This window comes from Cavia porcellus, unplaced genomic scaffold (assembly GCF_034190915.1).
Source record: "Cavia porcellus strain 051 isolate PalLab524CR breed Dunkin Hartley unplaced genomic scaffold, mCavPor4.1 scaffold_47, whole genome shotgun sequence".
NCBI lineage: Eukaryota > Metazoa > Chordata > Mammalia > Rodentia > Caviidae > Cavia > Cavia porcellus.
In genome coordinates this window covers 1-26,828 of record NW_026947530.1, presented here as the reverse complement: position 1 = coordinate 26,828, position 26,828 = coordinate 1, and the positions used below count along the sequence as shown (strand labels likewise).

Sequence of the window (26,828 nt, the reverse complement as noted above, 5' to 3'; positions counted from 1 at the left end):
TGTCTTATCTTTGTTAATCCTGTTTTCCATAATAACAATCATAGCCTCCCCCAAAATGGGCATAATCATATCAATATATACCATTCAAGACTAGTTCAAATTTCATACACAATTTATAGGATTATCTGATTCCTCTCTTCCCTTTTGCCAGAAGCTTCTCTCTTTGTCAGTACAACTTTCATTTCTCCACACTTTACATTGCCTGGCACACAGCAGATGACGAAACAGGTATTAAGGAACAGATAACCCATTAAACCATTTAAATTTCTATTAAACCTGTTGGACAAAAATAAAATGGTACTAGAATCTAAATCCAAATGTCACAAAAATATAAAATACTAGGCTTTCAAAGGAGAAAATTTTTGTATAAGATTGCAGTTTTATCATTAAAATGACATAGAATGAAGAGCAACATTAGCTGAATGTAGTGATGCATGCCTGTAATCCTAGTTATTTCACAGGCTGACTCAAAATGACCACAAATTCATGACTATCCTAGATAACTGAGCAAAACCCTGTTTCAAAAATTTGTGAAAGTGAAACACAAAGGGCTGGGCAGATAGTTCCATGATAGAATACCTCCCTAGTGGTTCAATTTCTAGTACCAAAAAAAAAAAAAAAAAGAAAGAAAAAAAGATTAAATTCTAAACTATATTTCAAAGACAACAATATCAAAGATAGCCTCTTTGATATTTTGGTCAATATTCCCAGAAAAAAATTTCAATATATTTCTATTGGTACTTAAAGGTTCCTCTGAAATAAATGATCATTTTAGCAAAAAGATCTTGACTAATGCTTATAATTATTTCTTCCTTGGATGTCTCACAGAACCTGTCTCTTAGTGTGTTAAGGACAAGCAATGTCTGTGGGAAATTACTGTTCAGTTCAAACCTACATGAGTTGGTGGTACCACCTGTGAAGTGTTTGTGCAACCAAAAGGGATGGAAAAGATGGTACAGGAATCTTAACTTATACGGGTTAAAATCCTGACTTTAACACTTATTGTTACTTAACTCTGAAGGTCTCAAATTTCTCACCTGTAAAATGAGGCAAGAACAGTTATATCAGCTGGTGTTTATGGGGATTAATTATGTAAAGGAGCATACAGCCAATGTCATTAAATAGTTCATAGCATCAACAAATGACAGCAGAATTCTTTAAACTATTTTGCAGATAACAATATGTAATATATTTACCATTGAAATTCTGTATCGTTTTTGTTTCTTCACTTTCAAATTTTAAAAAATCCTGTTCATACTATAGTTTAAATGTTTGTGTCCCCCAAAATTCAGATGTTGAAATCCTAACCTTCATTCTGATGGAATTAGGAGGTGGGAAGCCTGTTCAAGTGATTAGATCATTAGGCTGGAGCCTTAATCAATGGGATTAGTATCTTTATATATCACATGAAGGCATAGAAACAAATCATCTACATATCAGAAATTAGGCCCTCACCAATACCTTTATCTTAGGCTTTCCAGTTCCCAAAACTATAAGAAATAAGTTTATGCCTTTTATTAGCTGTCTGGTTTACATTATTTTGGTGTGCCAGCCCAAAAAAAGACAGAAGTGCACAATAATGAAATGCTAGTATTGCTAGTTTACCTTGTTTAGACAATCATGTATCACTGTTCACTGTAAACTACCATTCTTCAGGTGTAACAAAATGGTCATCCATTAAGGGAACAAAAGACTATTATGGGAGGCACATATCTACTCTAGGTGATTTTAGACGCTAAATGGCATACTTTAAAAACAGAATTCTTCACAGTACAAAATATTTATGTCTGGGATTGCAGGTAAATTTACTTTATAAGAAATGTTTAGGGGGCTGGGGATTTAGCTCAGCGGCATAAGCACCTGCCTTGCAAGCAGGCAGTCCTGAGTTCGATCCCTGGTACCAATAAAAAATGAAAAAGACAAAAAAAAATGTTTAGAAATGTTATCACAAATATGGTGGAAAAATGGAAGAAAGAAGGCAACCAATCTGAATAGATTAGCTGTCATGGGAGAGTAACAATCCACAAATGTAGTTTCACATAATGCTGAGTTAGCTACTGCCATTTAAGCTTTGGCACAAATGTTTATCTTACATACTATCCTAGTTAACAATCAACATAGCCACTAGTCTAGTTACCTAACTGCTGCAACACCCTCATATCACAGCAAAGCAGAAACGCAAATTATCAGGAGCTAAATGAGTGAAATCAGACCATAACAGGTGACAGGAAGCCCTGATACAATTCAATTCCAGGCTGCAAAAAGCAAAGTTTGAAAGGGAGAGGAAGAAACCCTTCACTGAAGCCTTCCCATGTTGGGTCATGAAATATATTTGTTGTTTAACCTCTTCATCTCATGCAGTCTGACATTGATAAGAACATGTTTCAAGTACTACTATATTCCTTCTGTGAAAAAAAAAGTAAAGCACAAAAAGCAGGATCAAGGTTTCGACTGGGTTCAGTGTGACTGAAATTGGCATTTTCTCAATCTTTTCCTAAAAGGCCTTCAGTATGGCAGAAGAAATCTTAGAGATGCAAATTTAGTTCTACCTCACCCATCATCCATGTAAGCTTCCAAAATATAATAAAATTTAGAACAATATTATTATACTAGCAGCCAAAGGCTTCTAATAAATATCACAAAATTACAAAACTAGTCAACTACCAATCAGCCAGGAGACTGAAAAATATAACATCAAAATTAACTTTCAGGAATCAAGTATTAACTAGAATACCCCTATCATTTCCCTGAAACTTTCTAAAGTCTATTCATAATGCATTAGTATTTTCTTGATGATTAAGAAATCTATATGAGTTCCCAGCCCAGAGTAAAAGGTATTTTAAAAAGATAGCAGACCAAAGACACACATAACATGTAACAAATATGCTAACCTTAAGAGTTATCACAGAAGCTGTATTTAAAAAAATCATGAAATTTGAGTACCTTAAAACATCAACCTGTGTAGCAAATGACAAATAATATCTGACCTCTTCATTTTATAACCAAATAAAACGCCATTCTAAGAGCTTTTGTATCCAAAAAGTAGAAAAGCATAATCTGATATGGGTGATTAAAAAAGCAGAAAGGTTTCCAAGTCACCAGTAACTATATAACTGCAACGGTTTGAATGTGGAGCCCAAAGTTCTTACGCTGAAAACTTAATCTCCAATACAATATTGTCAGGAGGAGGGGCTAAAAGATCATTAGAACTTGTTCTCTACAGATTAATGTTGCTACGACAAGGTTCCACTACCTACCACAAGAGACAATTGTTATAAAAACTACTTTCACTTTGCCTTGCTAGTTTTTTCATGCTTTCTTGCTCCATAACCTCACCTTTCTCTCTCTTTCTCTCTCTCCCTTGCCTTTGTACCTTTTGACATAGAACTAAAGCTCTCACCCGCTGCTATCAGACTCGCGGATTTCTTGCCTACAGAACGATAAATCTCTATTTTTTATAAATTATCCAATATCACGTATTCTATGAAAGCAACAGAAAATGAACCAAAATAAGTTTCTAACTAAATATGACTTTAAAATAGCTTTCTGGCAAGTACTACACAGAAATGACATAAAAGCTATTGCTAGAAGACAGATGCATACAATATGCTGTATTTTTCACTACATCTGAATTCCTCAAATTTTTTTCTAGAGTCTACACAAGTTTTACAGCAAATATAAAATTTATCTACATAGGTATATGGTACTTGTGTTAGTCAAAAAATGACTGAGAAACAGCTTAGTTTCTTTTGAGAAGAGTAGATGTGTTGGGCTTTAATTATTTGTTTCACCATAACTCATTTGAGTTTTAAAATGCTAAAATCATTGCCCTCATTTGTCACGTAAGAAAATTTCTTCCTCTGATAAACACAAGAATCCCACACTTATTTTAAAATTTATCCTACTTAATTCAGAATTAAGAAGGTTCAAATATCTTGCTACTTCATGTAAAATGGTTAAGTTCATCCTGTTGATAGACTAGATACAATTAGATATTTCAAATGACTTGAAAAAGGGATTTTTCCCTTTTGACCAGCTAAAGGACAAAACTTAAAAAGGAAGTGTAACACCAGCAGAAACTGTATAAGCATTATATCTCTACAGTTACATCAAGGACACAAAAGTTTTATCACCAAGACACACAAAGACAATGCTGCCATCTAAAGGCCAAAATATAATATGCAAAGATGTTTGCTAAATCAAATACTGCCAAAGTACAAAAACCAAGCAATTTGCTATTTAAATTCAACAAAATTTATATTTAAGAACATGAAATATGCCATGTTATGATTTTCTAAAAACTATTCAATGAAGCCAGAGAACTCAAAACAGTTTGGCTAGCAAAAGTAGAATTCTTTTGGCATTCTTTCAGGTACGCTTCTAACAACCTCCCTTAGTTGCTAATATAAAATAACTGTCTTTAAATGATCAACAGTACTTCTAAAAGTGAAAATAGCTAAAACGCTAAAAATTGCAGTTTAGCAAGTAACAAATATTTCTCCTTATTTTACAAATTTTAAAAATAAAATGTAAATTTCCTATGGGACCTTAGTTATCAATAATTTAGTTATCCAATCTAGAATCCAATTTAGAATCTTATTGAATTGACATTTAAGATTTTTAAAAATTGCTTCAAATTAAGAAGGAAATTAAAATGTTTAAAGAATTACACTAAATTCTGAACCAATCCCTTTAATACTTAATCAAGTAACATCTTTTTAATGCATTATATTAGATAAAAACTAAAGTGAAAGTGACAGAAAACCTTCAAACAGTTGCTTCCTTTAGGAACCACCAGTTAAAAACTGTTTACCAATAAAGAAATATTTCTCCATGTTTATACAAGAAAACAAAGACTAGCCAAAATGAAATATTTTAAAGGAATAGAAAAAGTTAAGTTGAGGGTTACTATCCTTTAATTTACCTTTAGTGCAAAGTAGAAACCAACAGTTTAACAAATTTAGTTGTAATATCATAAAAACTATTAGGTTTTTAATAGTGCTAATAAAACAGAATTTATACTATGTGATTTGAACAAAAAGATAAATGTCAATAACCTCTCCATTTATGGATGCGGTTTAAAGATGTTAAGCAATTTTTCTAGGATTACAATACAGTGAGTAGATACCAGGAGTCAAAAATTCAGCATCTCTGACCCAAAAGACCTAGTACATAATCATACAACCTCAAGTGAGTACATTTAGATTAAATGTAAAAATGTGTATGAAGTAACTTCATTACCAATGTTCAGGGTAAAAGTATTCTACGTGGTTTTAAAAAATCATTTACTTTTAATCATAATGTTTCAATTTTTCTAAAATCCTTTTTTAAATAGGTATTATCTCACTAGAAGTACTGATACATCAAAGAACCTTTCTAAACTTAAATTTATATATTCAATATATTTATTAAATACTATCAAGTGATATATAGTAATTCAAAAGGGCAACAAAAATATCTCTATATTTTTGAGATGCATTTAAATTTTCTTTATAAATATGCTATACACTTAGGACCAGCCTGGCAACATTTTAATTACACTATTTTTCAATATTGAGAATTCCTACTCAATCCACCCTTATGACAGTTTTTCCTGATAATTTCTATGGTATACTTTCTAATGAAATTCAAGTGACTCTGAATACTATTTAGCCACAAAAGGAATGAAACTGATACAGGTTATGATCTCAATAAACCTCAAAAATATCATGTAAAGAAAGAAACCAGACATCAAGTACCACATATTAAATCATTCCATTTTTAGGAAATGTCTGGAAGAGGCTAATTCACAGAAACAGAAAGGAGATTAGCAGCTGCCAGGTACTAGGAAGAAGGAGAAAGTGGAATGATGATTACTGGACAAAGTTTTTTCTAGGATAATGAAAATGTCCCAGAATTAGTTACTGGTAACAACTGTACAACTTAATGAGTCATATACTTTAAAAGGTGAACCTTATGTGAGTCTTATATCTCAATAAAAGAAAACAGAATATTTTTAAGAATATTAAACACAAGTGTCTGAATTACAAGTGTATTTGCTTAACAATAAAAACTAGGTAATTATCAAGACTATCTGTCCCAACTTATTGAATCCCATTTCTATCATGCTAAGTAAAAAGCTCTATTTCACAAATGTATACTCCTAACTTTATATTAAATCTTAAGTAAAATAATTGTAATTCTGAGAGGAATCAGAAAAAAATTGTAACTACAGATGTATTTGGGAAGCCAATTTTGTATTTTCCAACTTGCCTAAGTAATAATTCATAATTTACAAAAGACACGTTAGCATATGTTTAAGGACTTTAAAATCAAGTACCACATACAAGCATGTATTTAGAATTAATTTATTAAATCATTGTTTTGAGAGGATATTTGCGTTTTCAGTAAGCAGTATTTGTCTCTCAACTACCAAAACAAAAATGCATTAGAAAATGTACAACTAAAGTTTAAAGAATTCAAAGATCAGAAATTAAATGAACAGCACAAAGATAAAAACAGGTACTTACTAATTTGTTTTCTTGCATGTATATTCTTTGTAATTTCAGACAGCCCTTAGCTATGATGATCATGCCTTCATCTGAGATCTTGTAACACTGGTCAAAATGAGTATCTCTGAGTTCTCTGCATTTTGATCCCAGCTGTAAACAAAGGGATTTGGCTGAAAGCTCAGAAAGTAACAAAAGCATATACATACGAGGATTTTAAGCATTATTTGAAAATCATACCAGAGGTAAATACTTACTTATAAATTACTTTTAAAAGGAGATAGAATAAATGATCTATAACTGAAAACAGTACAGTATTCATCTTTTAACTTACATGTTTCAATAACTTCACAGGATGTCCATCAAGTACTTAAGATTCCTTATCATTCAAATTCACATTTTATTTCCCGTGAGTCTTAATAGTGGAGAAAGACGATGGTAGAAACAAAATAAAGGTGTAAATTATAACGTATTCAAAAAATTCAACATTACACTACCACTAAAATTCAAATAAAAATTGAGAAAAATCAAAAAGTAATTAAAATTTTAAATTGTAATCCAATTTTATAAAGAAATGTATATTTAAATTTACATTCACATATGAGAAAAGAGACTGCCAGGTTTACCAACAAAGTGTTAACAGTAGTTATTCCTGATGAGTGACTATGCAGGCTATTTTTTTCTTTCTATCAATCTCTAATTTTTTAAACAAATAATTTTATAATGAAAATGTTTCAAGTTCTATTTCAAATAAAGTGATGATAGTAGGATATGTAGACTCATTTACTTTTATAGTGAGAATAATAAATACAAAGTAGGCTATTCTAATGCAGGCTATACCATAATCAATAAATATTCCTTTAGAAATATAAATTCCATGAAGACAGGAATTTTTGTCTTATTAAATAATAAATCTGTGGTATCTTACACTTATCTAATATTTAATAAATACTTGTTGAATGGGTGAAAATGCTAATCAGGGTCATGCGTGTAAGGAGTTCTCTTTACAATTTTTCCTTCAGTGCTGGGACTTGAATCACCCAAAGCCTTGTGTACACTAAGCAAAACTGCACCACTGAATACATCCCCAGTCCTGACAGCTTTTTTAAAATGAGTAAACATAGAAAACTATGATTGTGGTTTCACATACCGCTATGTCCTACTCAATTCATAGATCTAACCTGGGTCCATTGACAGCGCTCAAGTTCCCAGAAGAGTTGATAAAGAATTTGAATTTATCTTCACATTCTCTCCTACCAACTTTAGCATTTCACATAATATGAACAAAACATCACAGTAGGTTAGCTACATTTATGACCCTGAATCCAAAACCAATATTGGCAAAATCAGAACAGTAAGTATGCTACAGACAACAGGTTCACATACGTCTGGATACAAGGTTGACCCTGGGAATAAAACCACTACAACTCTTGAAAATCAGCTTAAGTAGCAGTTAAACCCTAATAAATAATTGTATTCAGTTTTCGAGGACGAAAGGATATGAACTTCCAAACTGAAAAAGTCATCCAAATGTCTATCACAAATGATAGACCTGTGGCAATGCAAATTATCATAAGACTCTATTATCCTAGCTATCAACAAGATTCCATGAACTTCCAGAGAATGACAGATTTCGTGAAAAGGATTTCGACTTTAAAATGCTCCAAACATCTTACCAACAATAAAAGCAACAAAGCAATGCCATCAAATTCAAAAAGAAAACTATTTCTAATATAAAGATAGGCACTTGATTTAGACCATGAATTAACTGTGCTGGTAGAATTCAACATATTTACAGGTACAGAAGTCCTCAGAATATTTATTTCCCATACACACTTATTAAGATGTAATTAGAAACTGCGCTCTACAAAACATGAGAATATACCAAAAGAAAGAGGAAAAGACCTCTGGGTAATGAGCTCTACCTCAACATCAAAATAAAGAACAACTCAGGTTAATGTTGGAGGTAAAATATTAAGATGACTTATGAAATGCAACAACATTTACATGCAAGAAGTCCAGACTAGTGCCAGGCGTGGTGGCATATGCCTGTAATCCCAGCACTCAGGAGGCTAAGACAGGAGGATTGTTGTAAATTCAAGACCAAGCCTGGGTTCAACAACAGTATGAACTGCTTAATGAGATCCTGCCTCAAAAAAAAAGGAAGCCCAGACTAGGAAATCTTAGAAATCCGTGTTAAGAGAATACAAGCCAGCTAAAGAAGAAAAAAATTATTAATTCCAAAAAAACAGAATTTTGTGATTGAAAAAATAATGGGCAAATGATTTTGAAATGTGAATACAAAATACTTACTTAACAAAATAAAAATTATGACCGAATTAGAGGATAAAGAGACAGAGAAGGATAAATTCACTAAATTCTTCCATGGCTAGAAATCATCTATGTAGCCAAAGTAGACTATTTATAAAAATACAAATAAACATGACAAAACTACTTTCTCCATCTGGAGGAAGTCCTGTTAATCTAATTCCTAGTCTTAACACTAATTTTTATTTAATAAAGGAAACATGTTCATTCATCTCCACACCTCTCTTTAGGAACAAGTTGCCCAGACCAAGTAAGTAATCCTCACTTCTTTAATAGGGGCCACTCTGCTGGTCTGGTCTAGTCAATGACTAAGTCATCTGGTCAAATTTCAGAGTCAAGTTAACAACCTCATTCAGCTCCATCTAGTAAGCAACATTCTTCATCTTAGAGTTTCTGAATAATAAGGTTTGTGTTTTTTTCTCTATCACTATTTCTCTCATTTATCAATTTTACCACATCTTGGGCAGAAAAACACAGATCTCGAGAACTCAGCACCCAGTATTTCAGGAATAAACACAGAAATAAAGCAGAATTAACATATAAGATGTAACTAAGCTTTTCGGCTGAGTCTCAGACATCACTGTGTGCACAACTTGGTAGAACCTCATGTTAAGACCTATAAATCACACTGTTATAGACAGAAAAAAGATACACTAATTACAAGATATGCTGACATCAATATGTAGTTTTGTTGGCTTTATCCATAGGGAAATTACTTTTCAGAGGCAAGACACATTGCTAATCATATAAAAATAGGACCACGTGCATGATAGTTGCAGAAATGATCAGTATAACATGGTAAAGCTAATAATGAAGATGCCTCAGAAGACAAGTAATTATTACTCACTACTACTGAATATAAATGTCATTTAATATCACTATAGAAACTAATGTTTCATTTTAGATATCACTGGAAAAAATACATTACATTATCGTCTACATAATCTAAACTCCAGACTATGCAGGCACATAAAGTCAATAATTATATTCAATGTATTCTCAATTTTGCTGATACCTTTCAAATCTCTCACCTGTTTACAACCCTCTGAAAAATATTCAGATGGCCGCAAACAACCCCTGTGAAAAATATCCCTGTACTGCGCACAGGGCGCACACCTGTAATCCCAGAGCTCTGGTAGGCTGAGGCAGGAGGACTGAAATATGGAACACACCCTGGGCAATTTTACTACTTAGCAATACTCTGTCTCAAAGAAAGAAAAGCAAAAAAAGGAAAGAAAATGAAATGACAAGACCCACTTGACCCGACCCAACCCTGGATAGGCTAGGTGGCTATTAGGGATGTAGCTCAATGACAGCACTTGCCTAACATACAAGACCCTGGGCTCAATCCCTTACACTACCTAAAATACCAAGAGAAGCTACAGTAATTTCAGAAAGTCTGCAAAGATAAAAAAAAAAAAAGAACATTACATTACACTCCAAAAAGACATGGCAATTTTTAGTGTATGTACACTAAATAATCAAAATACATGCCAGATGCAATGGTACATGCCTATAATTCCGGCATTTGGGAAGTTGAGGCAAAGGATCACTATGACTACAAATTCAAAGCCAGCCTGGGCTACACAGCAAGTTAAAGCCCAGCCTATACAACGTCAGAACCTTGTCTCAGAAAATAACAAGATTCAGAGTATGTGAGGCAAAAATTAAAGAACCACAGGATAGTTAGATGAATTCACCATAAAAGGTAAGAAGTCTCACTATATGATCCAGCAATCATATTCCTTGGTATTTCTGTAAAGCTGAAAACTTATATCCACACAAAATCCCATGTACAGAAGCTTATAGAAACTTTATTCATAATTGCCAAAACTTGGAAGCAACCAAAATGTCCTTCAGAAATTGAAAGGATAACTAAACTATGGTACACACATATAATGGGATATTATCCAGTGCCATATATATATATATATATATATATATATATACACATATATATATACAATAGTATATATATATATATATATATATATATATATATATACTATATACATACATATATATATACTATGAAAAGACACAGAGGAACCACAGGATAGTTAGATGAATCCACCATAAAAGGTAAGACCTCTCACTATATGATCCAGCAATCATAAATGCATATTACTAAGTGAAAGAATCCAATCTGAAAAGACTACATATTCTATGATTCCAATTAGAATCAGAGTTATTCTGGAAAAGTTAAAACTATGAAACAAATTTAAAGATAAGTGATTGCCAGAGGTTAGAGAGGAGTACAAAAGAATAGGCATAGAACCAAGGACTTTTAAGGCAGTAAATATACTCTGCATGATACTATAATGGTACATACATGTAATTGTATATTGGCTGAAACCCACAAGACATACAGAATCCACAGATAAACTATGGACTTAGGGATAATGCTGTTTGATGCAAGTATATGAGCTACAATAAGTAAGTTACACTGATGGGAGATGCTGATGAGGGAAACCATGTTATGTGTAGGAACGGGGAGTATATTGGAATCTGTGCCTCTCTCAATTTCCCTATGAATTTAAAACTGCTGTAAAGTAAGTTTTTTTAAAACTATCTTTAAAAATTAGGACCATTTCTTTAAAAATTAGGCAGCAAATAAAATTTTTAAATTCAAATTACTTCCAAAATGATTAATCAGGCATAAAAATTTCCCAGTAATACTATAAATTAAGAAAAAAATTCTTAAAAGCAATCCTCCAAAAATGTAAAAATTATAATTACTAACTTTAAAAAATTATAACTTCAGATAGGAAAGAAAAGTTATCAGGGGTAAACATACAAATAAGGACCACAGTTCAAGAAGACATAGTAACTCTTAACATGTATGCACCTAAAAACAAAGTATGTGAAGCATATGTGAAGCAAAACTGACTAAACTGTAGGAGAAAAATAGATAAATCTATTATTATTGTTGGAAACTCTGATATCTTATTAGAAATGAACAGATTGAGAAGGCAAAAAAGAGTAAATATGTAATTCAATTCCAACACCACTAACAATGAACTAGCCATAATGGACAGCTACAGATTACTTCATTCAACAACATCAGAATATACATCTTTCTCAAGCTCACATGGAACACGCAGACTATATCTTAGGACATAAAACACACTTAACAAATTTAAAAAGACAGAAATTGCCGCATCTGCTTTCAGACAGCAGTGGAATTAAACTGGAAATCAATAACAGATCACCAGAAAGTCCCAAAAATACTTAAGAGATTAAACAACATACTCCTAAATGTGTCAAAGAAATCTCAAAAGCAATCTTTTTTTTTTTTTTTTTTTTTTTTTTTTTGTCTTTTTGTCTTTTGAAAGTCTCATTATGCAGTTCAGGCCATTCAGGCCAACTTTGAGCTCACTTTGTAGCCCATGCTGGTTTCAAATTGCAATGATCCTCTTGCCTCAGCCTCTCAAATGCTGGGATCACAGGCATGTACAACCACCCTCCTTAAAGAGAAATTCTAAAAATATTTTCAACTAAACTAAAATGAAAGTATAATGTGTCAGAATGTACAGAATGAAGCAAAAGTAGCATTCAAAGGGGAATTTATAATTAGGGGTATTACAATAAATGGAATTGTTTGAGTTACATTCAAGTATGTAGTATGTAGAAATACAACTAATTTTTTGTAGTCCGGCACTCTACTGAAAAGATTATTTCAAAAAGTTTACGAATTATGGTTTCTATACATAAAAGCATGACATCTAGAAATAGAAATTATTTTACTTTTTTAAAGTATTTTATACCTCTTGTCAGATTAGTCTGGTTTGAATTCCTAGCACCATGTAAAACAGAAGCACTAAAAAAGCAAGTGTTAATTTGTAATGGCTAAATCTTGGAAATAACCCAAATGCCCATCAATTGAGACATGGATAAAAAAGATGTGATATTTTTATACAATGGAGTACTATTCAGCTAGAAAGAAAGATAAACTGGAGACATTTACAGGTAAATGAATGCAAGTAGAGACCATATTTTGTCTTATCAGACTCTCATGTGTAGACATCATATTGTCTCCATCATGTAAGATACTGAAAGATTTAATTAGATCCAAAAACATACCACAGTATTGTGAAACGGAATAAAACTGCTCAAAAGGAAAAAAAAAATAACTGGGATGGGGAAAAAGAGAAAAGAAGGAAAGGAAAACAATATATATATGATAGCTAAGATAACTGTGCTATTGGTCCTGTTAGTTCAGGGAAAGAAACTATGATTGCTTATAATGTTTGATCTGTTTTGTATGTCCATATGTAATCTGAGCAACTATTTTGAAGGTAACAATATGTAATATAGTAATCATTGTTAATTTCCTATCAGCTTGTTTTAAAATTCTATATTGTTTCCATTGCTTTGTTTTGCTTGTTTTGTTTTCATTTAATCTTCTTAAAATACTAATTTATTTAAGAAAAAAATAAAAATAAAAAAGCAAGCGTGCCTGTCTTATTCCTGATCTTAAGGGGAAAGTTTGCCATTTTCAACCAGTGTATCAACTCTGGTTTTGTCACATGGGGCTTTTAATACTGTTAAGGAAGTATTGCTTTATTTCTTGTTCGGTAGGTACTTTTATCATAAAATGGTGTTGATTTTTCCAAATAATTCTTCTCTACCAATTAAGATGTTTATGTTGGTTTTTCTCCTGAAATCTGTTATTGCGGCATATTACAGTGACTGGTTTTGTGTACTGAATCATGCTTCTACATATGGGATAAGCTGCATTTGATCATGATGTGTAATCTTTTTAATATGCTGCCAGATTCATTTTGTTAGCACTTTACAGGCAAGTTCTGCACAATCATTAAAGATATTGGTCTATAGTTGCCTTCGTTTTTTTTGGTAGTGTTTTCATAGGATTTCACAATCAAGGTAACAAAGGTCTCATCAAAGTAGGAAGAGCTGCCTGAACTTTTTGCAAGAGTCTGAGAAGGATTACAGTTAATTCCTCTTTAAATGTTTGGTAAAACTAATCAATAAAGATACTTGATGCTTGGCTTTTCTTTCCTGCGAGGATTTTTTAAGTGAACTAATTGTATGTCCTGACTTTTTATAACTCTGTAACTCTATTCAGATTTTTTTCAGGTTTTCTAACTCTTGAATCAATTTTTAAATCTTTGTTTTTTGAGACAGCATCTCTCAGGCTGGGGATTTAGCTCAGCGGCATAAGCGCCTGCTTTGCAAGCACATGGTCATGAGTTTAATCCCTGGTATCCATAAAAAAAAAAAAGAGAGAGAGAGAGAGAGACAGCATCTCTCTACATAGTTCAACCTGGCCTTAAACTCACTTTGTAGCCCAGGCTGGCTTCAAACTCACAGCAATCTTTTTGTCTTAGCCTCCCAACTGCATGGATTACAGGTATGAATCACCACAGCAGGCTTGTTGAATCATTTTTTATAGTTTTTGTATTTCTAGAAATTCGTCCACTTTAGGCTATCCAATTTGTTGATGAATAGTTACAGTTTTACCTTTTTTTTTTTTTTTTTTTTTGTCTTTTTCGGTACCGGGGATTGAACTCACGACTGCCTGCTTGCAAGGCAGGTGCTTATGCTGCTGAGCTAAATCCCCAGCCCCCTAGTTATAGTTTTTTAATACAATCCTTTTTATTTCTGCAAAGTCAAGAGTAACATCCACTCTCATTTATGATTTAGTAATTCGAGCAATTTGTCTTCTCCCAACCCCATAGGTCAGTCTAGTTAAAAGTTTGACACATTTTTTTTTAATCTTTTCAACAAATTTATTTTTTTCCTTCATTTCTTGATTCCACATATGGGGGTAAAGGTAGAATATTTGTCTAAGGCTGGCTTACTTCACGTAACGTAATCTCTACTTTCATCCATTTCCCTAAAAACAACATTACATTGCTCTTTATTGTTAAATCATACTTCCATTATGCATATAATATCACATTTTCTTTAATTATCCACTGATGAGCCACTGTAAATAGTGGCACAATTAAGACGGGCATCCAAGCATCTCGGTCAAATGCTAATTCTGATTACTTCAAAAAAACGCTGGGACATTATAGTTGGATCATGTGGTCATTCTACTTTTGATCTGGAGAATTTCTATCCTGACTTCCATAGTGGTCATACTAATTTAGGGTTACAGTTTTCCTTCATCCTCACCAGCATTTTATTATTTTTTATACTTTTGATAGCCATTCTGATTGAGGTGAGACCGAATTTTAATATCATTATGTATTTTCATGATGGCTAAAGACGTTAAACAATCTTTTCATATAATTCTTAGTCACTTGTAACTCTTTTAAGAAGTTCTGTTCATTTGCCATCTATTGATTTGATTGCTTGTTCATTTGGTGTTCAGTTTGTTGAGTTCTTCGTAGTATTCTGGGTATTAAGCCTCTGTCACAAAAGTAGCTGACCAAACTTTTCTACTATTATGAAGGCTGTCTTTTCACTGTTATTTTCTTTGTTGTACAGAAGCTTTTTAATTTGATGCAATTCCATTTGCCAATTTTTGCTATTTTTGTTGAACTCCTGAAGTCCTATTTAGGAAGTCACTTCCTACACCTATATCTTGAAATGGTTGGGCTGGAGATTTAGCTCAGCGGCATAAGCGCCTGCCTTGCAAGCAGGCAGTTGTGAGTTCGATCCCCGGTACCGATAAAAAGGGAAAAGACAAAAAAAAAAAGAAATGGTTACCCTATATTTTAATCTGGTAATTTCAAAGTTTCAGGTTTTCCATTAAGGTCTTTGATCAATTTTTTTGTTGATTTTATTCAGGGAAAGGGACAGGGATCTAGTTTCAATCTTCTATATACAGATACTCATTTTTCTCAGAACAATTTGTTAAAGAGTCAGTATTTTGAAAGAGATCTCTATTAAATTCAAAAGCTTAAAAACAAACTATGACAAAACAAAACCTTTTGCCTACTCTTTCTAGCTAGTTTTGTGGTGGGTCTAAGTCATCTATGGCCTCAGCAGTTAGTTATTGTGCACAAGAAAGATGAGTATCTGGGTGTGTATCTTGGTCAAATGCTGATTCTGATTCTACTTTCGCCTTGGTCCTTAGATCCTGTTGATACTGAATTTAACACCCAATGATGAACATTTATAGTCTTTAAGTGTTTTTCTTTTTTTATTTTTTTTAACCAAAATTGAACTCATGACAACCTTGCACTTGCGAGGCACACGCTTATGCTACTGAGCTACTTCCCCGGACTGTCTCATGTTTTTTGGGCATGCATGTGGCTTTCTAAATTTTCTTGTACGTACTAGTGCTCTAAATGCCTTAACTACCAAAGTGTCCCCCCCCCAAAAAAAATATTTATCCAGGACTCGGGCTTTTTCCCAGGCCTCAGGAAGTCTACTGTATGTCTCACTGTAATTTTTACACAAAACAGCTGCAGGATTTTTCATTTGCCTTATGTTTCTAATCAATGCCCATTTGCTTTTTATCCCTGACAAAGTTCTAAATTAGGTAACACAGATACATAAGTACTAGTCACAGCTCTTCGGGTAGCTTCCAAATGTGTTAGAAAGACAAATACAATAATTTGCAAATACGGTTTAGCTTGGCACCAGAGACCTAGGTCACACACTAGGAATATAAGTTGCTCTCTTCACATCAACTGCCAAGTTGGGAAAAGGGTGCAGCAAAGACAAGCAAAAAAGTCACAATGCATTCCTGGCATTTTTTAGTTACCCTTTTCTTGGTTCAACTTTTCCTTGGTTGCTATAAACCTCTGACTTGTTTTCCAGAGTTCTGACAACGTTATTCTAATGGTTCTGGCTTGTTTTTCAATGTTTTTGTAGAGAGACATAATTTTAAAGCTACCTAATAAATACAACACTTTGCTGATACCACTCTAAATCTTTATTTTTAAAAAGCTGAAAATTCATTGTATAGTTAAGTTGAAATTTACTAAGACAAAATTTATTCTTTTGAACCATTTTAATCTGGAAAATACCCACAGTAACACAGTTCTAGAAATTTTTACTGAGATCCACAAATTAAACTGACGTGCAACAGTGAGTCATATACAATAGTAACTTAATAGATGTAATTTCTTGAATTTATTTTAATATTATACTTTTACTATTGCTATTATTTGATTTCTGACAAATGCTAGATGGTTACGAAATATTAGAAAAACTAAACAACTTATTCTTAGGTAAATACTCTTTACACACACACACACATTCCAGGTATATAATTATACTTTTATAGGATGTTTATGATAGATATACAATGCACTAATTAAAACACTATTTAATTTTTTTCTTTTTCTTTTCTTTTTGGTAGAGGAATCAAACAGACACTTGTGCTACTGAGCTATATCCCCAGCCCTTATATATTGTTAAGCAAAATCCAAAACTTTATTTAAAATCTTAAACTGTAGATCCATTAGCACTCAAAATGAAATGCTTTGTTTTGCAAACTAATAGAATTCAAAAGCAAACAGATCAGTATTTGCTAAAGTCCATCAAAATCATAGCATTTAAAACCCTACTATATTTTAAAGTCATTATCAATAATATATATACCATTCTAAAACATTTGCCAGCTTTACTGACAGTAAAAAATTATCAGTAAAATCAACAACTCAGTCAACTACCAAGTTACTGAGTTAGGAAAAAATAATAATCTTAAGGAAATGTAGTCATTATGAGTAATTCTACTCCTGGCTTTTGCAACTTTATTATACTTCAAAGTTGTCAGCTTACTGAGATCATAATAAACTCTACAGAAGAGTTTATCAAATACCAATGGGTCATAAAGCTAATATAGAGGAGGGTGGGGATCAAGGCCCAAATTTAACATAGAATCAAAGAATAAAACAGATATCAATATACTTGCACATAAAGATAAATATGATAGTCTTACTATACCCATAACACTACTCCATCAAAAGAAGTATCTAAAATAGGATATATCTTCCTACAGCACAGCCTTAAGCACAGGAAAATATTACTATGTACACTTCAATGAGATTTCTGTGAAATTACTGAAGAAAAATATTAAAGGGGTATTGTTTTACTATTTCTATGAGAATACTACCTCATATAGCTTATCCATAATTTAGAAATCTTGAAAATCTGAAGTAAACATCTAAACAACTTAACAAATTATAATGCATCATATGTTCGTTGAAACTCAATTTCAAACTAGTAAAATTTACAATGCTTAACTGACACACTAAGTATTGATCTTTAAAGAACATTCTAATTTCTCCTTACTTCAACCATAACTATGCTTATAGTCCATTTCACAAATATTATAAGGAACATTCTCAGAAATTTGCTAAACTGGTACCTAGTGGTGTACAAAGATTTAAATACGTAACACACTTAATCCAGTTCTTGCTGCATAAACCTTTATAGAAAATATTTCACTGTGAAACTAACTTGCTGAAAATTTCTATCAAAATAAGCAAAATCATGCTACATTCATAAAACGTGTATTTCCTCATAAGTGATTGCTTTAATATATTTTAAAACTTTATAAAGCATTTCACTCATAAATTGTTCTATAGAAAGCAAAAACAAAACTGGACTATTCACATTAGCAAGCAAAAAAATGAAATATTTAGGAATTACTCTTACAAAAGAAGTGAAAGACTTATACAGTGAAAATTATAATACACTGAAAAAGGAAATTGAAGATGATCTCAGAAAATGGAAAAACATCCCTTGCTCATGGATAGGAAGAAGAAACATTGTGAAGATGGCCATTCTCCCAAAACTGTTATACAGATTCAATGCAATCCCAATAGAAATACCATCAACATACCTTATAGAGCTAGAGAAATCACTCCTAAATTTCATCTGGAACCAGAAGAGACCTAGAATCGCAAAGGCAATTCTAAGCAGCAAAGACAAAGCAGGAGGCATCACAATCCCTGACTTGAAGTTATACTACGAAGCAACAGTAGTAAAATCAACATGGTATTGGAATCAAAACAGAACCGAAGATCAATGGAATACATTAGAAGACACAACCACAACTACAAACACACTCAACCACCTTATCTTTGATAAAGGAGCCAAGCAGGTTCACTAGAAGAACGACAGTCTCTTTAATAAGTGGTGCTGGAAAAACTGGCTCTCCATTTGCCGAAAACTAAAGTTAGACCCACGTCTATCACCATGTACTAAATTAAAATCTAAATGGGTCAAAGATCTGAATATTAAAACAGAAACACTAAATCTATTGGAAGACAAATTGGGTAGAAACCTTGGAGACATAGGAGTAGGTAGAGAATTCATGAACAGGACTCAAACCGCACGGGAAATACTTCCCAGAATCAATAACTGGGACCACTTCTTATTAAAAAGTTTCTGCATGTCAAAAGAAATCTCCAGCATAGTGAAAAGAAAACCCACAAACTGGGAAAAGATTTTAGTGAACTCTCTCTCAGACAAGGGCCTCTTGTCTAAAACATATAAAGAATTAAAAAAACTCAGACCTCCAAAATTCAAAGATCCAATCCAAAAATGGGCATCTGAGATGAATATGCAATTCTCAGATGAAGAAATGCAAATGGCAAATAAATACATGAAAAAATGCTCATCATCATTGGTCATTAGAGAAATGCAAATTAAAACCACACTGAGATACCATCTCACTCCTGAAAGAATGGCCAGGATCAAGAAAACCGACAACAAATGCTGGAGAGGCTGTGGGGAAAAAGGAACTCTCCTGCACTGTTGGTGGGAGTGTAGACTGGTACAGCCTTTGTGGAGGTCTGTCTGGAGATTTCTCAAAAAGTTGGGATTGGAAATCCCATTTATTCCAGCTATTCCACTTCTAGGCATATTCCCAGAAGAACTGAAAGCATCATACCACAGTGATATATGTGCACCTATGTTTATAATTTGTAATCGCCAGATCTTGGAAACAACCCAAGTGTCCATCAGCTGAGGAATGGATAAAAAAGTTGTGGTATTTCTATACAATGGAGTATTATTCAGCTATAAAGAAGGATCACATTGAGATATTTATCAATAAATGGGCGCAGCTTGAGACCATACTCATAAGTGAAATAAATCAATCTCGCATGTGTGAATACCGAATAGTTTCCCTAGTGTAAGTAACGATTCAAATATATAAAAATATGTGGTAATCATGATTCCCCATTAGGTGGCCTTGAAGCCTTATAAAGTTTTAACTTATTAATTAGAAAGGCTTTATTCTGGGCTTCTGGATATGGAAATATTTGAAGCTATAGTATATGAAGTTTTATCTAAATATTTCAACAAAAAAGACAGACACTATGGTAACTACTATTAAATCGGGTTATTTGGTGGTGAAGCACGAGGTTGCCGAAACAGTCATGCTTTGACCTGTATTGTTATATTGTTATGTCCTGTTTTAACTCAATCTCTCCCTTACTCTTTAAAAAAATTATTTAGTTATTTCTTATGTTTGTTTTAATTAAGGCAAAAAATTTTTAAAAATTAGGATATATTAAAAAAAAAAAAGAAAGAAAGCAGAAACAGACCAGGAAAAGTATTAAAATAAATGACTATAACTGGCCAATTTGCCTTTATAATGAAAGAGCCTCCTTCATAAATTGGTAACATTCTTTTTTTTTTGGTCTTTTTTCTTTTTATCGGCACCAGGGATCAAACTCATGACTGCCTGCTTGCAAGGCAGGCGCTTATGCCGCTGAGCTAAATCCCCAGCCCGGTAACATTCTTAATATACAAACTGAACTGACAAACTCAGTAGTCAGTAGGACAGAATTAGGACAGTAACCTGAGGTTCTTCTAAATACTGAGTTTTCAATGAATTCATTAGGTCTAAACTTAAGGATCTTCACTGGTTCAGTGAAGAAGCTTTAAATCCCATTTCTAAAGGAAAGTATCTCAAAAAGAAAGTACATATAAATCTACTTTCAATAAAATTATTAGGCCACGCTTAGGTAAATACTACGTTTTTACTGATTTTATACGCTTCGAACTGGACCTCCACTTTATGTCTTAAAATACTCCGTATTTTAAAGCATATAAGCAAGTCATCTAGTAACCAAAAGGAAAAACTGAAACTTAAATTTTAGCTCTACCCAAACTACATACTGTTACTTAGTGTAAAACGTCACACTAAATCTTTTTTGAAAAACTCATAAATTAGTATGAGTCTGTGGCTTGCCACAGAAGCTGATGCACTTACTACAAAACACTCTAGTTCACAAACCTAAGTAAATATTCATGGTGTGTAAAATGACTCACTTTAGGCTGTAAGCATTAATTTTAATATGAAAACTCTTAAAGTGTTGCTTCAAAAGAACAGTTTGAATCGCTGAATAAAATCATTGCATAAGTGTTCAAATTTACCTGTTTGAGTCCTTTATCAGTAAGTTTGTCCTGGTTGCCTACATGTACTTTTTGAAGTAAAGGACAGTGAGAGGCAACTGCAATAATAGAGGTGTCAGAAAGCTGTTTACACCTGTACCCTGTATACCTAAGTAGTCCAGGACACTTAAATGCTAGAACACATACGCCAGTGTCAGACATACTGCGACAATTAGAAATGTTGATTTCTATTATATTCTGACTTCTTGATGCAATTTTTTCCAATAATTCATCAGTGACCTAGGAGAGAAAGAAAGCAATAAATTTAAATTGTTCCTAAAAGCAGAAAGTTACATTTTAAATTTCTCCCATAATATTCATTAGATCACAAAATAACTATATAACAAAAAGCCTTAATATTAAAGCATAACAAGAACTGTGGTATGATAAAAATATGTACGTTTGCTCTCTATCCTCCACTTTCTGACAGAGCTTCTAAAACTCTCGGAATTTCCTGATTGCTCATGTCTTTTGTTATTTATAACAAATCCGTGGACCACACCAGTTGGTCAGAACTAGCTGCCTCAGAGTCTGCCACTAGACAGTGCATGGGGTTGGCTACCATAAAGACTAACCAGGTGAACAAAGGGTGTTGTTTTTCAGGAGGGGCTATATCTAGATAATAAAAACTCCTCAAAAGGATATTCAAAGAGCCTCTAAATTGAGAAACACATCCATGTGCCAGGAGGGTGACATACCTTGCCTTATGACACATTTCTGTTTGGTTGCTCCTGAGTTACATTCACTATAATAAATCAGTAAATGTAAGTTTTTCCTGAGTTCAATATGTTTAGCTCCTTATAAAACCTGAGGTCTCACTGGAGGAACTCTTGAAATTTATAGCTCTTCAATCAGAGCTATAGGAGGCTCCAGAGATTTGCAACTGACATCTGAAGTGGAGGCACTCTGTTAAGACCCTTAACTTGTGAGGAATATGCTAACCTTGGCAGACAGTGTCAGAAATGAACTGAATTGGACGCTCAGGTGATGTAATATTGGTTATTAATGTAAAAGAAACTATGCCTTGGGTATCAGAAGCAATGTGAGAAAATACCAAGGAAAAATGTGTGTATTCATTTTCAATGAAAGCCAAAAAATTTATCCTTTTTGGGGAAAAACTCACTTTAGTTTAAACTCAAAGCTTACCAAAAATTTACCACGAACAAAGCTGCATTGAGATTTTAAATGTGGTGTTTTCCACTTTTAGATCAACAAATAATGTACATCAGTCATGCTATATGAACGCTGATTTTTTTTTGTCTTTTTCCTTTTTTTATCGGTACCAGGGATCAAACCCACGACTACCTGCTTCCAAGGCAGGTACTTAGGCCGCTGAGCTAAATCCCCAGCCCCGAATGCTGATTTTTTATACATGATATCACATAATACTATAGGTTTAATTTCAATTGTTTTACTACTATCAGGATACTAACACATATGTAATTAATTCATAGCATAGAAAATATATATTGTATTTCAAAATACCAAAAATTCTATAGAAATGTCCATGTCCAAAAAATGTATTCAGAACATAATAATCTTACAATTTATCAGACAAAATATACACACAGATATCAGAATTTTTTAAAAAGTCAATCTCTACATGTTCCCTGACCAATCATCATACTTGAAAGGGAAACAAGTTAATGTTATTTAAGTCCTTGGGGTAAAAATAACAGAGAAGGAAAATTCACATGAAATTTAAAATGGAAAAAGAAAAACAAAATAGACAGCTGAAAAACAGGAGGAGTAAGAGCCAAAAATAAAACTGTTTGTTTATGCTTTCTGAAAATAGCATCAGTGGAAACTGCTCCCTGAAAGATTAAAAGTGTGATATACTTCTCCTTTTCTTTCTTTCTTTCTTTTTTCTTTTTTTTTTTTTTTGTACCAGGGATCGAACTCACGACCTCATTCTTGCAAGGCAGGTGCTTGTGCCCTGAGCTAAATCCCCAGCCCCTCCTTTTATTTTTTCATCTCCAAATCTTACTATCAGCAGAAGAAAGTCATTTTTAGTGTAATTTTGCTGTAAACAGTTTTGACATCGAAGAGTAATGAAGTAAAGTGTAAATGGATTATTTCACAATTTTTTTATTCTATTAGACACAACTGACATCATTTTAAACTCTTACCAATAAGCAGAAAAGAAAAACTGAATAATGTAATATAAATGCAGGAACACGTCTGTTCAAAATGCGACCATCATACATAAACTACCAGTGGTGTAGAACTGACTTATACTCACTCAACCACATAAACTGAGAGCTTCTTTCCAAATCTAAATTCACTGGCATCACATACATAGCTTGAAATTAGCCATGGTAAAATGATTTATATCATAGAAGTAGGCAAGCAGCAAAAATCAGAACATTTTTGGAAGCTTGTTGTTAAATATCTAACCACACCTCAGTAAGGGAGTAATATTCCAAGGAGGCATTTAGAACAGATTTATTAGTCAAAAAAAATCCTATTCTCAGCGGGTATTTTTGTGTATTCCTAATGCTAAATACTATCAAGTTTTAAGTATGAATTCAAAATGTTTCAACAAACTGCAATAAGCACTATAAGTTCCAGGATTCCATCAACATGAATAAAGAAAATGTGGTATAAATATAAAATGGATTATTATTTGGTCATAAAGAATGAAAACATGTTATTTGCAAAAAAAAAGGATGACATCTGAAACCATGTTAACTAAAATAAGTGAGACACAAAGTTAAATTTCATAGTTTCTTATTAAAAACAAAATATAAATAAATTTAAAAAATTAAAGCGAGCCTGTATAAAACAGAAAGACAGCATTTCTTTGTGTGTGTGAGGTGTTTTTTTGGGGGGAGTTGGGGTTTTTTGTATTGCTTTGATTTGTTTTTGTCTTTTTGAGACAGAGTCTCACTATGCAGTTCAGTCTGACCTTGGTCTCACTTTGTAGCCCATGTTGTTCTCGAACTTGCAAACAATTCTCTTGCCTCAGCCTCCCAACTGCTGGAATTATAGGTATGTGCCACCATGCCAGCTTTTAAGGCAGGTATTTTGAGAAGCTAAAAGGGGTTGGGGAGGGGCATACAAAGGGAGGCAAAGGAATTATAAATTATCAAGATGAATATATACACACACACACACACACACACACACACACACACACACACAAACAACAACTGTGTAATAGGAGAATTAGAAAATTTGTCAAAAGGAAAGTTTTTATAATAAGAGCATATATTACTTTCATTTCTTCGGCCATGAAACACTGAAATAGTACCTCTTCATAGCATTGCTCCGAGGATCAAATGTGTTACTATGCATAAAGCCCTCAGAACAGTACACAGCACAAAGGCAGAGATGCACAAAAAGTTTGCCATCAGTTTCTACTGTTAAACTATTGCAATCTCTCTACAAAAAGGAACTGTTTACTAATTTTAAAAAGTCAAGGCTGGGGATATAGCTCAGTGGCACAGTGACTGCCTGGCAAGCACCAGGTCCTGAGTTCAATTCCCAGTACAAAGAAAAAAAAAAGTCAAAGGAAAAAGAGGAAAGACATAACGAAATATGATAAATATTTTAAAAGAACCTAAATAACCTATGTATGCTTAAAACTATCTTGTTCACTATGATAACCTAGCTTCAACTTGAATTTTTCCAAAATACACTAAGAAAGCCCAAATTGTATACTGTAGCCATTTGAACTAACTTGAACAACAACATAGAAGAGATTTTTTTAAGAGGAAGGAGTTTTTTTTTTTTTTTAACTCAGTAGGTCAAATTGAGTATTTCCATACCTGTTGACAACTACTAAGATCCAATTGCTTCCAAAACTGGAAATCTAAACAAAGGTCACGCCAATACTTGCAAACCAATGATGCAGAAACGCAACATTCATCCAGGAACAAATTGCAAAATATCTGTAATTAAAAGAAAACATATATGTAGTAAACATTGCCCAGGCATAGGAAAAGGCTTTAATTAGTTAGAAAATTAATTACTTAAAATAAGGAAATCATCTTGAATACAAGTAGCCATAGAAAAGTCATTGTTAAGCATTACTCTATACAGGAGCTAAGAACAGGGGCTGAAGGGGGAGAGAACAAAGGGATACCAGCATGTATGTATGCATGCGTCTGTGTATTTGTTTGTATTTTAAAAAGATTGGAAGGATAAGCCAAAAACCAATAAAGACTGCTTATCTTTAGGGAAAGAGAAAAAAGACTAGGAAGACGACTAGAATGAAAGAGAGATTAAAGATCTCTAATTTGACCTTGGAATCATCTAAACATTTTATATGCAATTTAATAGGAAAAAAAACAAATCATAAGAAAAGCACACTACCTCTACAATATCTTTTTCTAGAAATCCATAATTCCAATCTCTTACTGGGAAAAACATACACACCTAATGTCGGCCATTCTACAAAACACCTCGTCAAAACTCCTCAAAATATTCAGTCTTGAGAAACAAGAAAAAACTGAGGAACTACCACAGTCCAGAAAGATTAATGCAAAATGATAAGTAATGCAATCCTGAATCAGATCCTTGGACAGAAAAGGACATTAAAGGAAACAGGTAAAATCTAAATAAAGGTGGAGTTCACGCAACATAATACAACAATGTTCACAGTGCCAGCAAATGAACCACAGCAATGAAAGGTAATAAAATTTTGCAAAGCAAACTGCGTACAGAGTACAGTGATACCTCAGTTATCCAACTCAATTTACTCCAAATTTATGTTGAAAAACCAAGATGTTTGAGAACTAAACATATTTTTCCCATAAGAAAAATGGAAAACCACTAGTTCTGAGATCTAAAAGTTACATTTATAAATTCATTTTTCCAGAACATTAACAAGTTTTGTGATCATTTGTTTCTTTAACTCTTGCTTTAACTCTACATGGTTCTCGAAAGTTTTCCTCTAAGCTTATCGCTGGTATCACCAACTTTTCTCAGCACCATGGCTATGGTATTTTACACAAATACACACATACACATCAAAGAAGCACAATGAGGAATGTTTTAACGCACAAACACAAGCACCATATGTTGTCTGGGCAGGAGTGGCACTTTGCACTAAAGTGTTACCCCTTTGTGTCCTTGGTGAGAAGTGGCATGCGACTCAATCTCAGCCTTTACAGGTTTTTTTTAAGTCAAATTTTCAGCTGGACTATAGAGCAAAGTCAGAGCAGATTCTTTTTTCAAACTTCTCTGTTCGGGTAGTGGCAAGTTCAACCATGAAGCTTTTGATACTAGCAGACACTAGCTATTATCCTTGCACCTTACCTAGCAGGGCCACTGTGTGAATCTGAGAGTAGATAGTTTGTGAACAGTTCTGAAACTGAAAAGGAGTAGGCAGAGCATAAACAACTGCTACTATAACTATGCGCTGAAATGACTTACCTCTGTACAATCAGAAAATGTAGACATCTACTCTAGAATATCTAGTACGTTCAAATCTTGAGTCTTAGGAAAACAACTGCCTGAACTTCCTAAACAAAGGATCCACTGAGAAGAAAAGAATATGCATAAGAATCCCCTAATGAATGCAGCTCTGATAGCAGCAAACATGTAGTAAGCCTATTACAGCCTTTCACTCACAGTTCTTATAACTGAAACCGCTGGACAATATACTAAAAACAAGTACCTCAAGACTAAAAAAGTTAATAATGCGTGGGCTACAGAGCAGAGCAAAAATCT

General features: G+C 33.1%; 1 protein-coding gene across 35 annotated transcripts in view; it reads right to left on the bottom strand.

The window, feature by feature from the left end:
- The window catches only part of LOC100715271 (uncharacterized), a 69,738-nt gene extending 42,919 nt beyond the window's left edge, over positions 1–26,819 (bottom strand). For 7 of the 35 annotated variants that reach the window (XR_010045882.1, XR_010045891.1, XR_010045895.1 and 4 more), the window contains exons 1-5: positions 24,923–26,813; positions 21,135–21,392; positions 18,589–18,640; positions 6,823–6,903; positions 6,510–6,641 (exon numbers count right to left, since the gene is read on the bottom strand). The gene's annotated coding sequence lies outside the window, so the exon portion shown is untranslated. Of the gene's footprint in view, positions 1–6,509; positions 6,642–6,822; positions 6,904–7,669; positions 18,641–21,134; positions 21,393–24,060; positions 24,188–24,922 lie in introns of all 35 variants that reach the window. The other 28 variants (XR_010045908.1, XR_010045889.1, XR_010045893.1 and 25 more) reach the window with 15 other exon arrangements.
- Positions 26,820–26,828: the final 9 nt, after the last annotated feature.